The 12,294-nt window shown below is 40.5% G+C and overlaps 1 protein-coding gene across 1 annotated transcript in view; it reads left to right on the top strand.

Moving 5' to 3' along the window:
• The window catches only part of TMEM132B (transmembrane protein 132B), a 217,246-nt gene that overhangs the window by 167,464 nt on the left and 37,488 nt on the right, over positions 1–12,294 (top strand). The gene's annotated exons all lie outside the window — the stretch shown is intronic.

Below are 12,294 nucleotides of genomic sequence, written 5' to 3'. Positions count from 1 at the left end.
TATAAATGTGAATTTAGCACAGAGTGCTGAGCATGACAAATCATTTTTGTGCCTGGGCTTTACTTGTTCTGAAATGAGTTTCAGAATGAAACAGAGAGAAGAGATTCAGCTGTGGTCCCATGCTAAGTGTCAGGTGCAGCCATGCGAGTTATACAGATTGGCTCCTTCAGGGCTTGCTGAGCTGCTAATACCCTGCCTTGAGCCCAAAGTGCCACCAGTACTCTTGGAAGGAAATAGACATGCATATGCAAACAGTTCTATCTTTGGGATATTCAAACAAAATTCTTCACTGAAAGGGTTATTAAATACTGGAACTGTCTGCCCAGGGAGATGGTTGGATCAGCATCCCTGGGGGGGTTTAAAAGCTCCATAGATGTGGTGTTGAGGGTTGTGGTTTAGTACTGGACTTGATAGAGTGAGGTTAATGTTTGGTCTTGATGATCTTAAAAGATCTTTTCCAACCAGGACAGTTCTGTGATTGTGTGTGTGATTCTGCAAACCAACCTCCCAGGTTATTTCCTTCTCTTTGGAAATACCAGAAGGAGAGCATTGCAATGCAGAAAGGCCACTGCAAGGTGGACTCAGGATTCTTTATTTATGAGGCTATAAGAGACAGGAGACCTTGACACAAAGAGATTCTGAAATGTATGATGTAAGATCACAATGGAAGGGAAAAGTTCCCTGAATGTTTTTCTGCTGTGAGTTACTCTGAGAATGAGAAGTTTGTCTGAGGCTTTCATTACTGCAGAAGCTGCCGAGTGTTTCATTGATAAAGAAGAAATCTGTGAGATCAGAAGAGTATTAATAGGATGTTCATGTGTGTTTGCACGTGTCTGTGTATTGAGTTGCCATGGAAACAAGGGAAAGTGCCATGAACCCAAACATTCTTTCCAGTTAAGAAACATCTGTGCTATTGGAAAGCTGCATAGAAAAAAATTCAAATTCATTCATCCATTCTGTAAGCATCTTGCAACAGTCAACAGTATGCATTGGATCTGGATTCCATATTGAGGTGACAGAGAGGCACTTGACTTTATTTCTGAGCATATTGTTGAAGAAATGAGTTGATATCAGTGAAGTTTCTAACAAGGAGAAAAAACACGTATGCAAATTATAGAAGATTTTGGCAATGCTCCAGCGGTACGTTTAAGTTACTGAGATATAAAATAGACCAAGAATATTCCCATTGCAAAACAAAACAGGCAATTTTACCTTGCATATTAGAACAACTGCTTCAGCACATTGGCCTCAAAGACAGAGGATGTTGAAACAGCTGTCCAGGTGTTTCAGAGGTTAATCTACTCAAGTAATCATTGTGTATTTTGTTTTCAATTTATAATAATGTTCATACCATTTCTTGTGGACGTGTGAACAAAATACTAAGTGTGAAGTTTTAGTCATCGTTGAAATGCAAATCAGAAAATTTTGAGCAGAAACTTTGCCCTTGAGAGAGGTATATTTCAGGTGTGTTGGGATCTGAAAATCCTGCACATATGAAATGGCCAAAGCTCCCACCTCATCTGAATTCACTTTGCTATATTTCATGAATAGAATTCTATAACCTTGCACATTTTCTGCATATTTGCTGTCACTGATTTGCAGACAGCCACTGTCAGAAAATTCCTCTGGTGATCCATTTGACCAGGAAGAGATAAAATGTAAACATAATTTCCAACCTTTCTAAATATCACTGGACATGTAAAAATAGCAAAATCTTTAGATGTCAAATCCCAGTCCATCTTACATGTCAATAATTTCCTAGTCAAAGGTAGGGTTTCTGGCTTGGTTTTCCCCAGGAGACCGTGCAGAGTAAGTGCAAAGAGTTATTATAAAAATTGCTGAAATAAAGACTACAGTAGTTACACACATCTCTGCTTAACACATTCTACAATCTGTTCTTCTGCACTACATTTCCCAGATTCTAGATTTATTCCCTGCTGGACTGAATAGCTGGAATAAGGCTTTTTAGATTGGAACTCTGTTTATGAGATTCTTGGCCAAGAAAAGGGGGTGAGAGGCTGGTAGGAAAACAGAAGTGGTGTTGCAGAGAGAGAAGCTGCTGCAAGCTGTGGCTGCCTGGAGCCAGCACTGGTAGGTGGCTGCCTGTGGAAATGCTGCTGCTTCCCATCCCCAAGATTGACTCTGGCTCAGGCTGTTGCTGTTTCTCAGCCTCATCAGTGTCACAGCCCAGCACTACCTGGCTGGGAAACTTGGACATCAGCTCTTCCCCTCTTGTCACAGCTTTTCATTAATGAGAAGGCTTCAGTCTTATTCTGGGTTGTTGTCTGTAAGAGCTTTTGTTGGGTTGCATTGGATACATGGACCAGAGTTCAGCTCCAACATTACTGCAGGGAAAATCCAAATCAAAATGGACAGCAACTTGTACAGTTTCCTTCATGAAAAAAAAGGAAGAAAAGCAGAAAATGCCAGGTGCTGGTACATTTAGGATAGTGGGCACTTAGTTAAATGTCAATGTCATTTAACAAAAATGAAAAAGGAATACAAAGGTATGTGTGATATATTTGTTGTGCTCTTGAGACTATAGAAGTTGGGCACTGATTGACCACTTTGTATAGTATTGGCCATGAAAAGAACAAACATTTGTCTTTCAAAACCAACCTGCAGTAAAACAGGAGAATGCGGAGTGAAAAATTGGACCTCTCTTTTGCTTCTTTTTTGCAAGATTCCTTCTGGAAATGATTCTTGGGCTTTGGAAAATTATGAAGTTGCATTACAGCAAAGGAACAAAGTTGTATTGAAACACTATTTATGTTTCAAGATCCACTTCATGTATTTTTAGATCATTCCTGTTGCCTAGAAAATTTTAAAATTCAGTAGTGTAAGTGGGAGAGTTTATAATTAGATTTATGTAAGACCCTCCATTTTGGAGGGACACTTTAAACACAAAACGTGGGAAGTACTGGTCCACATCTGTGCCACTTGAGTGCATTTCAACCACTGAGGAGGTGAGATGTCATCAGGGAGGGAGAATGTGGCTGAATATTCAAAATGTAGAAGCAAAAGGGTAAGAGTCAAAAGTATAAAAAGTGAAAGGTGTGGAGAGCATGCCTTTTTCTGTGTGGTAATTGTATAGGGTGCTTTCAACTGAAAGCATTTTTGGGATGGAATTCTGTGTTACATTTATGAAGGCATTTAAGTGCAACCCTTTTCCTCCTTTGTCAGTCCTTTTCTAAAATGGTGTCAAAATGCCAAAAATGTCAAAATGTCTTTTCTTAAGCTGTGTCTTCTGGAAAAAACATCTTCCCCTAGATTTATCTGTCCAAGTAGCGGGAGCAATTGCCATGCAGCAAGAAGCCCCCATCAGCTGCAGCACATGGACTCCAGCCTTAGAAATGGCTTCTTCCTGTTGGGAAACTGTCTGGAAGAAAACAGACATGTGAGCAATCCTGACCGTTTAGTTTTAGCTAGAGTAAACTAAGGGTCTTGAGACCCAGTTGCAAGGTTACTGAAAGATGAGCTATGGGAAAAAGATAAGGGAACTGGCAGTAGAAAAGAAGAATAACAGGATAATGAGGTAGCCAGCAGAAGTTCTGTGAGAACAGAATTTGTGTCCAAGATATAGCCACCTGCAAGATATTGTTATATAAACAAAGGCTCTATATAAAGTGAGTGTCCACTGTTAATAAATGACTTCACTTTAACCATATTGGTGACTGCGTGTCGTCCTTTAAGCCTCCGTGGATTTTTTCCCACATTTGGCGCCCGAGCAGGGACCCTCTCGCTGTTGCTTCCAGGAGCAATGAAGACAGCTGGGATGAGAGGGTAGCGAGAAAGCCGACCGAAGGAACGGTGTGGCAGGAGCGGAGAAGCCAGTCGAAAGGAGACTGCTGCCCTGGCGGTCTACGTAGCTGGTGCCCGGCTACGGAACAAAAGAGGTACCTCAGAATTGAAGAATCTTGCCAAGAAAAAGGTGAGCGGCTGGGGAGGAGATGGGGTCTACGCTCTCTAAAGAAGAAGAGGCAGTAGTTAAGCTCCTCCAATGTATTCTTTCTAAGAGAGGTTTATCACACGAAGGCAGGACCTTACATGAATTACTGAAATGGACACGGGATGGAGACTTGATCCCCTAGATGGGTACCGTTTTTGAGTTACCTACTTGGGAAGCCATAGGTACTGCCCTATGGAATAAAATTAGAGATGGAGATAAGGAGGCACGACGCGTAGCGACACTCTGGAAATTGATTAGAGAAACCTTAAAAGAAACAAAAAGTGAAAGAGTAGCAGCCTCAGCGTTTGCTGCCTTAACACCTGATCTACCAATACCGATGAATGCTCAAAATATGGACTTGACCTCTAAACAGTTTTTTGAGACACCTAAAATACCCCTACCAGCACCTGAAGGGACTATACTGATTCAAGCTCAGCCAACTGTGCCATTTGACCCTGGGGGGTCAGATGAAAAGCAAAAATGGGACTGAGAAGCAAAACGAAAAGCGACCGAAAACACCACCAAAATCGTCGGAGGACCCAGAGGGAGAGAAGCCGGAGAACACAGGCGAGGAACCTTGGAATGCAGACCCCCCCCTCCTGCCTGCCTGCCACGGCTCCCGAACACTCTGCCACCGCTGCCTTCCTCTCCACCTCCGATGCCTGATTTATCTTCTTGACCACAGTTGCCATCAATTAATCCTCTGCTTCACCTGTCAACACCATCAGTGCCTGCTATAGAGCAACAACCAAGGAAAGAACTGGGACTCGGAGACAAGCAACTCAGGGAACTGCTGAAGAAACTGAAAGAACTGGAGACCAAGGATGAGTATACCCCTGAAAAAACCCTAGTTTTTTGCTCCGGAGAACACCCTGAACAACCCAGGGGCACTAATCCATTTTTATCCCCTGATCCGTTCCCTATCCCTGCTCCTACTTCCCTTAACCCTTTAACACCCACTGCTCCACCTCTTCTAGATCCAACATGGGGAGGGGAGGGTGGTAGAGGGGATAGTGGGGGGAGGGGGGGAAGGTGGAATCAACAATTGCAATTTCATCATAAATGGCAAATGCTGTGTGAAAATGAAGCTGTGATTCCTAGACAGAACACCGATGCATTATACAGAGTGCAAGCACAAATGTTACTTGGTGCTTGTCCTTTTGTATGTGCAGATTTGCAGGCATGGTTTCAAACTGAAGTGTTACAACTTTCACAAGAATTGGCGTATAAAGCTTTGTAAACTGTGCATGATCCTGCACAAGCAACTCCCTCTTTTACAAATATTAAACGAGGGAGGAGAGCCATATCCAAAATTTGTGGATCACTTATATTCAGTGGTAATATCACATCCCGATTTGACAGAAGAGATGAAAACAAAATTTTTTATATGTCAGCATATGACAATGCTAATGAAACAAACTAAACATGCATTAGGACTACTCCCAAAAGGTGCTACAGCAGCCCAATTGTTAGAAGCTTCTGAGCAAATGCTAGAAGCAGATAAAGCTGCTTAAGGACCATCATTGCAATATGGTTCTCAATATTGATTTATATTGTGGTGCATGGTCCACTGGTGTTTCATACAGAGATAAAAAACAAAAAAAACAAAAAAACCCAAACAAACAAAACAAACAAACAAACAAAAAACCCAAAACAACAACAACAAAAAAAACTTGGTAATTACACTTGAGTTTTGGTTTGGGAGATTGTACCGCTTCATTTTGTTTCAGGCTGACTCCACCAGATTTTAGTAGCAATAGCATTTCATTTTTGAATCTTCTAGTGGTTGTTGTTAATTTTTCTCATATATTGGTGAGGAGTAAAAAAAAAAACAAAAAAACAAAAAACCAAAAAAACCACAAAAAAACCCCCACAGTTATGAGAACGAGTATGCCTTTTTGGAGGCCGAGAATTGCTGTTTGGAGAGTGAGAGCTGCTCCTGGTACAGAGAGCACCCCCACTCCTGCCTCCGCAGCCGCTTCTCGCTCCCCCTCACACAAGGGCATAACTCAGATATGGCTGCTGAGCATTGCCAGTGTATCTGCTACAGCTGCAGCTGCTGTCTCTGCCCCCACAGACACTGCTGCTGCTCAAAAAATGAGCCCTGCTGCAGACACCACAGCAAAAAAAAAAAAAAAAAAAAAAGGGGGGGGGGGAAATGAGGGGGGGGGGGGGGGAAGGAGTGTGCCTTTGCTGTTTAAAGGCTTGGAATTCTGTCTCTAAACAATTTTATTAGGCCTTTTTGAGCCTCAATTTGGCATCCATGGAGGAAACCAGGACTCCACTGTGCCGTGACCCGGGAGGGGTCTGGGGACGCTTTTGGGGCCCCCCGACGAATTTTTGTCAGATAAGCCTCCTCTGCCCTCTTGGTTCTATGCACCAGTGGACACCAGACCTTCCTCATAATAAAAAGGCATTTAAGTCCTTCCACTGCAGTGTGAAATGTGCTTTTCATATTGTATTGATAATAGGTTCTTGTTAATGTTGTAATTCATGTGATCGTTTATATGTTGATTATGGGATCCCTTGTCTATGTGTTGATTGTTGATTGTGCTATTCTGTTGCACTGCTAAGTAGATGAACTTAACTTCTGGTATTTTAACACAGATGCTAAAAGATGTTGATAGTGTCAGACATGCAGTTTTATAATATCGTGCTGCCACTTACTTTTTATTATTAGCTTTTAGGTTATGTTTGTGAAGACTTTGATGGAGTGTATTTGCATGAATTTATCTGATCATTCAGAGTCAATTCACAACCAAAAACGATTAAGATAACATGAAAAATTAACTGTAGCATATATTGGGTTAAATGAATGGTTAAATCACTTAAGGATATGGGGATAGCTTAGAGATTTAATTAGACAAGGTTTATCAATTATATTTGTTATTATTGGTTTTGATGCTTTCGTATTATTAGTATGTTGTTTATGGTAATGTATTATTAGCATGTTATCTCACATGATGAAGTAAGTCAGGATTGCTCAAAAACAAAAAGGGGGATATGTTGGGAAACTGTCTGGAAAACTGTTGGGAAACAGACATGTGAGCAATCCTGACCGTTTAGTTTTAGCTAGAGTAAACTAAGGGCCTTGAGACCCAGTTGCAAGGTTACTGAAAGATGAGCTATGGGAAAAAGATAAGGGAACTGGCAGTAGAAAAGAAGAATAACAGGATAATGAGGTAGCCAGCAGAAGTTCTGAGAGAACAGAATTTGTGTCCAAGATATAGCCACCTGCAAGATATTGTTATATAAACAAAGGCTCTATATAAAGCGAGTGTCCACTGTTAATAAATGACTTCACTTTAACCATATTGGTGACTGCGTGTCGTCCTTTAAGCCTCCGCGGATTTTTTCCCACATCTTCCCACCTTACAACAGTAAACAAATTGAAATTGGTACTGCAAAAGCAGAAATAAATGTATTATCACTTGGAAATCAGCCCATTTTTAGAGCAAAAGTAAAGAATGAATGGTTAACATAGCCAATTTTAAAGAAGATAGATTTCCTTAATGGAGGGGACTAGCAAATACTCATTCCATTTGAAAAGCCCAGCAGTGGTGATCTAATGCCTCTTTGCAGCTGAGTCAGGCTCTGTCATTTTGTGTTCTCACGTTAAGTAAAATGTCTGCAAATGGGAGAAGTTTTCCTCCACCAAGGCAGTTCTTGCCTATGAGTTCTTCAACACAAATTGGGTAATTCTCTTTTTCCTTTCTTTCCTCTAGTTCACCTTTCTGGAAGATCAGTATTTTTCCCATTCCTCTTAATGTATCAGCTTCTGGAGAAACAGATCATAGTCTGAATTTGAATAATACCTTAATGATTTCTAAAGACTAATTATAAAGATAATACTTTGGAAGAAAGGTTAGATGTCTTTTTTCTTTGGTCCTTCAGTGCCTTTGGTTGAGATGGAAAACCAAGTCTGCCACTACTTCATGTGGTTTTAAAATGGTTTAAAAGTTTACAGACTATATTGGAGTCTGTGAAGTCCCTGCTTGGACTGAGCTTGGCACTGAGGTGTAAGGACAAGGAACTATAAGTAAAATTCTTTTTTGAAGAAACGCTGTGATTTAGGTACATACGTTCATAGAATAATAAGTGGAAGACCTATGTCTCTTTACAGAATATTTCTATTGGAAACCAATAATACTGTCACTTTCTATTTCTATTCTTGAGAAACATCAGTGTCATCCCCCTTGCCTACTGCCTTGCTGCATTTCAAACCACCAGTGAGGTGACATTGGAAGCTGTCTCTAAGTGGGCTGGTTAGCAATAGTTTCATATTGAGAGGTATTCTGTGATTTTTCTTGAGTGCATTCAGCTACCTGTGGTATCAGGGTATGTGCTGGTGTGATGGTAAGTAAGTAAGTGCTGCTCAGCAACAGCAAAAGCATTTCTGCATTATCAACTTTGTTTTCAGCACAAATCCAAGCCACAGCCCCATACCAGCTACTATGAAGAAAATTAACTCTGTCCCAGACCAAACCAACACAGCTAAGTATGGAATTGTCATTTTCCCTTTAGAAAAAGTATCAGTATTTTTTTCTTTCCATGCATCTGTTACTGGTGGCTTTATTTGTAGCCCTTCTTTACAGTCACTGATACTTGTTTTGCTGCACAGCTGAATTTCAGTAAACCAACAAATAAATTGTTTGAGAAGGTGTGTGCTTGGCATTTACTTGTTATGCCAAAAAAAACATTTAATAGGGAAGATGAGAGAATTGGTATTTAAACTCTACAGACCCAACAGCCTGAAGATAGCCTCTCAGAAAAGTCATGGACCTAGGACCTTGGGAATATGGATTCAGTTTCTTCATCCAACACTGGCCTGGTGGGATCTCTTCTGCCTCAGTTATTTTAGCTGTATAATGAAGATAACTGTTCTGTTGTCCTTGGCAGAGCTGAGAACAGGTTTTGAAGTATTGTGGAAAGACAAGGTACTATAAGGAGTCATTTAAATAAAGCTTTCAATTTGTAATTTTTAGAACAGATGAGAGAGAGGCAGGGGAAAAGATGAAAAATTAAATAGTGTGATCCTGATTTCTTAGGAGTTTTGCATTTGTGTTACTTGATGATCTTTATTATAATTACTCCCTCTTGCACCAGTCTAGCTGAGAGTAGAATCCAGTCAGCCTTTTCTGGTTCTTAAAACTTTCTTTAGGTTGAGGGACTGTGTCTCCTAAGAGCTGTTGGATTCTAAAACTACTGATGTTCTGAAAGCAGTGGCTCAGCTTTTTAAACACAGATGAGATTGTCCTAGTCTGCAGAAAATAAATGCACTGTTCACTGAGAAATGTGATCATGAAAACAAAAATGGGATTTCATCCTGAACTTAAATAAAAAAGGGGTTGTTCTTTATAAAAGATGAACAAAAAAAGAAACAATCAGACACAAGGACATGTCAGAACAGAGCAACACTTCTGAATAGGTGAACAGACTGAAAAATTAAAATGAAGACCAAAATTCAAGCCAAGAAGCAAAGGAAGAAAGAAAAAAAAAAAGCTCCATTAATCCTTAGATCAATCAGAAGACTCTCAAAGCCTCACCTCAAATCAATATTCTTAGTTGTAAAAATTCACAATTTTTAATTTTAGCTTTTTTTAAAGTAAAATATTCTCAAAGGTGTCTTTTTTATGCTTTTTAATTTTTGTTAAGAAATTTTTTTTACTTGCTGTCCAAAAAGTTTCCAAGCAGTTCTAAACACAGACAGGTGACATCTTCTGTAGAAGAAACTAAATGTTGAAGACTTGAAAGGCAAAACTTTGTTCAGGTGAGTGGCAGAGTGAGGATGAGCAATATTGTTGATGGATGCTCCCAAAATCAGAGAATTGAAGGACCAGGAAGTTCTGAGTGTGCAAAGATAGTAAAGGCTGATGCCTGGTCTGCCAGATACTTTCTTTTTATTTTCACTGCCTCAAATCCAGCAGCAGGCAGCTTCATGAAGTGAAGTAGATAAAAGGTGTGGTTATATCATCTGTGAAGTCAATGGCACTGGAGGAAACATACAGTTTAGTAAAAATCGTGGAGTACTGCTAACTCCAAGGAGTAAAGGAGCTAACAGGAATGGATAGCTACTGGTTTTTTTAATTCTGAAAACAAGAAGGGACAGAGTTTCTCTCCCCTAATTCTAGATATCAAGTCTAAACTCTAAATCTGAGCCCTTTAATACAAGGGAGAGAGATAAAACTTCCAGTGTGTCACTTAGGCTGTACAAAGACAGAAACTGCCAGGGAATGAATGCCTAGGTGCAGGCCCTTGAGGGGAGAACTTCCTTTCTGAGGCAGAGCAGGCTGGGGGAAAAAAGCTGTCTCCAAATCCTCTGTAGTCTTGGAAAGCCAGTCCTGCAGCAGTGTGTGTGTGTGTTTTACCTCTGAGAGTAGGTAAAATAAGTAAGTACAGCAGTCTGGCCCTGACAGATAAGACAGACCATCTTAAAGGAAAAAAAATAATCCTTTTTTGGGTAAGGCAGGGGGTTTTCCTGCCAGACCCATGGTCTTTGAAAATAATATCGCCCTTTTGCAGAACAATGGACATCTCCTGATCTCTATTCCATTTTAAACTCCATAATGTGCTTCTCAGCTACAGTCAGTTAGATTGTGCATCTAGTTCTGCCCAGAACAAACAGCTTTATTGACTTCACTTGGTACATGATGAGCTCTGTGCTTACACCAGTGTTTGAACTGTACTGTAGGAGGACATAAAATCCAGTTCTGAACTCCCGGAGGAGCGATTGCTTGAAAGCCCTTTTCCCTCAGGGGATTTCAGAGGACTTTGCATGATGTCACAGTTGCTTTCCCATGTAGCCTTTTCTGCTCCTAAATGGGTATTCTTAACCTGTAGCCATTCTGTGAGAGGCTTAAAGAAGCAAGTCACAGCATCTGAAGCTCCAGGTGACCCCACTCTCCCTCCCTGAGAGGGTGCTCCTGCAGGATGTTGGGAAGCCTTGTAGACAAGCTGTAATTAATTTGTTCATTCTTCTATAGCATTAAGCAGCTGTTGTTACAGAAGGACATGGATTTCTGCCCAGGTAGCACTCATGGTACACACATAAGTACAGAGATTGTGGCAGTAAACTCACGTGATGAACAAACTCATGTTTCTGTCTGGAGTTTTGCACTTGTGAAACTGAAGCCTTTTTAAGCCAGTTGGTTGCACTGATGGCACAGAAAACTCTCCTTCCAGCCAGCTCCAAAAGAAATTGTGATGACTAGGACAGGAATTAGCAAAATATCTGAAAGAAATTCTTCTGACAGGCTACCTGCAATGTTGTTCAATATTATTAAGCCTGTGGGACAAAGATACAGAGCTAGAAAATTGTAACTTTGATTGCTATTGGTACTCAAAGTGAATCCAGTAGTTACATTCCATAAATTAGGCAAAGCACAGCCTCCCTAGAGCTTTCTGTGGAAAAACCAGTGCCTTTAAGGAGTGTTCATACTATTATTTCCTGGCTATTTGAAAACAATCATTAGTTTCTCAGTTTGTTCCGAGGCTCCTGTCATTGCTCTTGAGCAGACAGCTCTGCCCATTTTGCAGCCTCCTGAATTCAGGGAGATATTTTTTATTTCAGTTGGAGATGACCCACAATTTTATTAGAACATGATTGTGTTTTTCTGGAATTAAATGAACTGTGAAATTCTAAATATGCTTAGGAGCGGTTACCAATCCCTTTTTATTAAGAAGAACTGCACAAGCCTGGCAGATGAATCCTCAGGTACTATGCAGGTCTCTAAACATAGTTTAAATTCCAGTGTGAATGGCAAGCAGGATTTACCATTTTTTTAGGGCAACTTCAGGTCCTGTATTTTTTGATGTGTATGAAACACAAGGTGGGAGCTCTTGGTGCCACTCTTCTCTGTGCAGACAACTAAAATCAGATGCGTGATAGTTGCTCTCCAGCTGTAATAATTTCCCTTTTATTCTACCTTGAGCATGTACTTCAGGGCAATGGTGTCATGATGTTTAACACAGCAGGTTTGGAGAATAAACTCTACTGAGACATAATGGGATAAAGTGGAATAGCATGAGCCCAATCTCAGGTCTTTTGCTCATGCAGAAGGCACTGGTACTTAGCTGAGACAGTGGAGACTGCTTGACAGGTTGCAATTACTTCTGCCAAGTGCACCAGGCTGTGTTCTGAACCTTTGCTTAATGGGGGCAGATCTGTTCTGTGTTATAAAAAATAAAATAAAAATGCCTCAGGTCATAGATATGCCAGTATCTGTGTGTCTAATCAGGTTTCACCTTCAGCAGCAGGTTTCGCCTATTCATCCTTCATAAACCTCAAAATGAGCTAAATTTCCTTCATAAAAAAAAGCATAGAAATGGAATAAATCTCAGTTTCA

Source organism: Heliangelus exortis, chromosome 19, assembly GCF_036169615.1.
Source record: "Heliangelus exortis chromosome 19, bHelExo1.hap1, whole genome shotgun sequence".
In the NCBI taxonomy this organism is placed as follows: Eukaryota; Metazoa; Chordata; class Aves; order Apodiformes; family Trochilidae; genus Heliangelus; species Heliangelus exortis.
The sequence above is the reverse complement of the archived record's forward strand: the minus strand, read 5'-3'. Positions and strand labels throughout refer to the sequence as shown.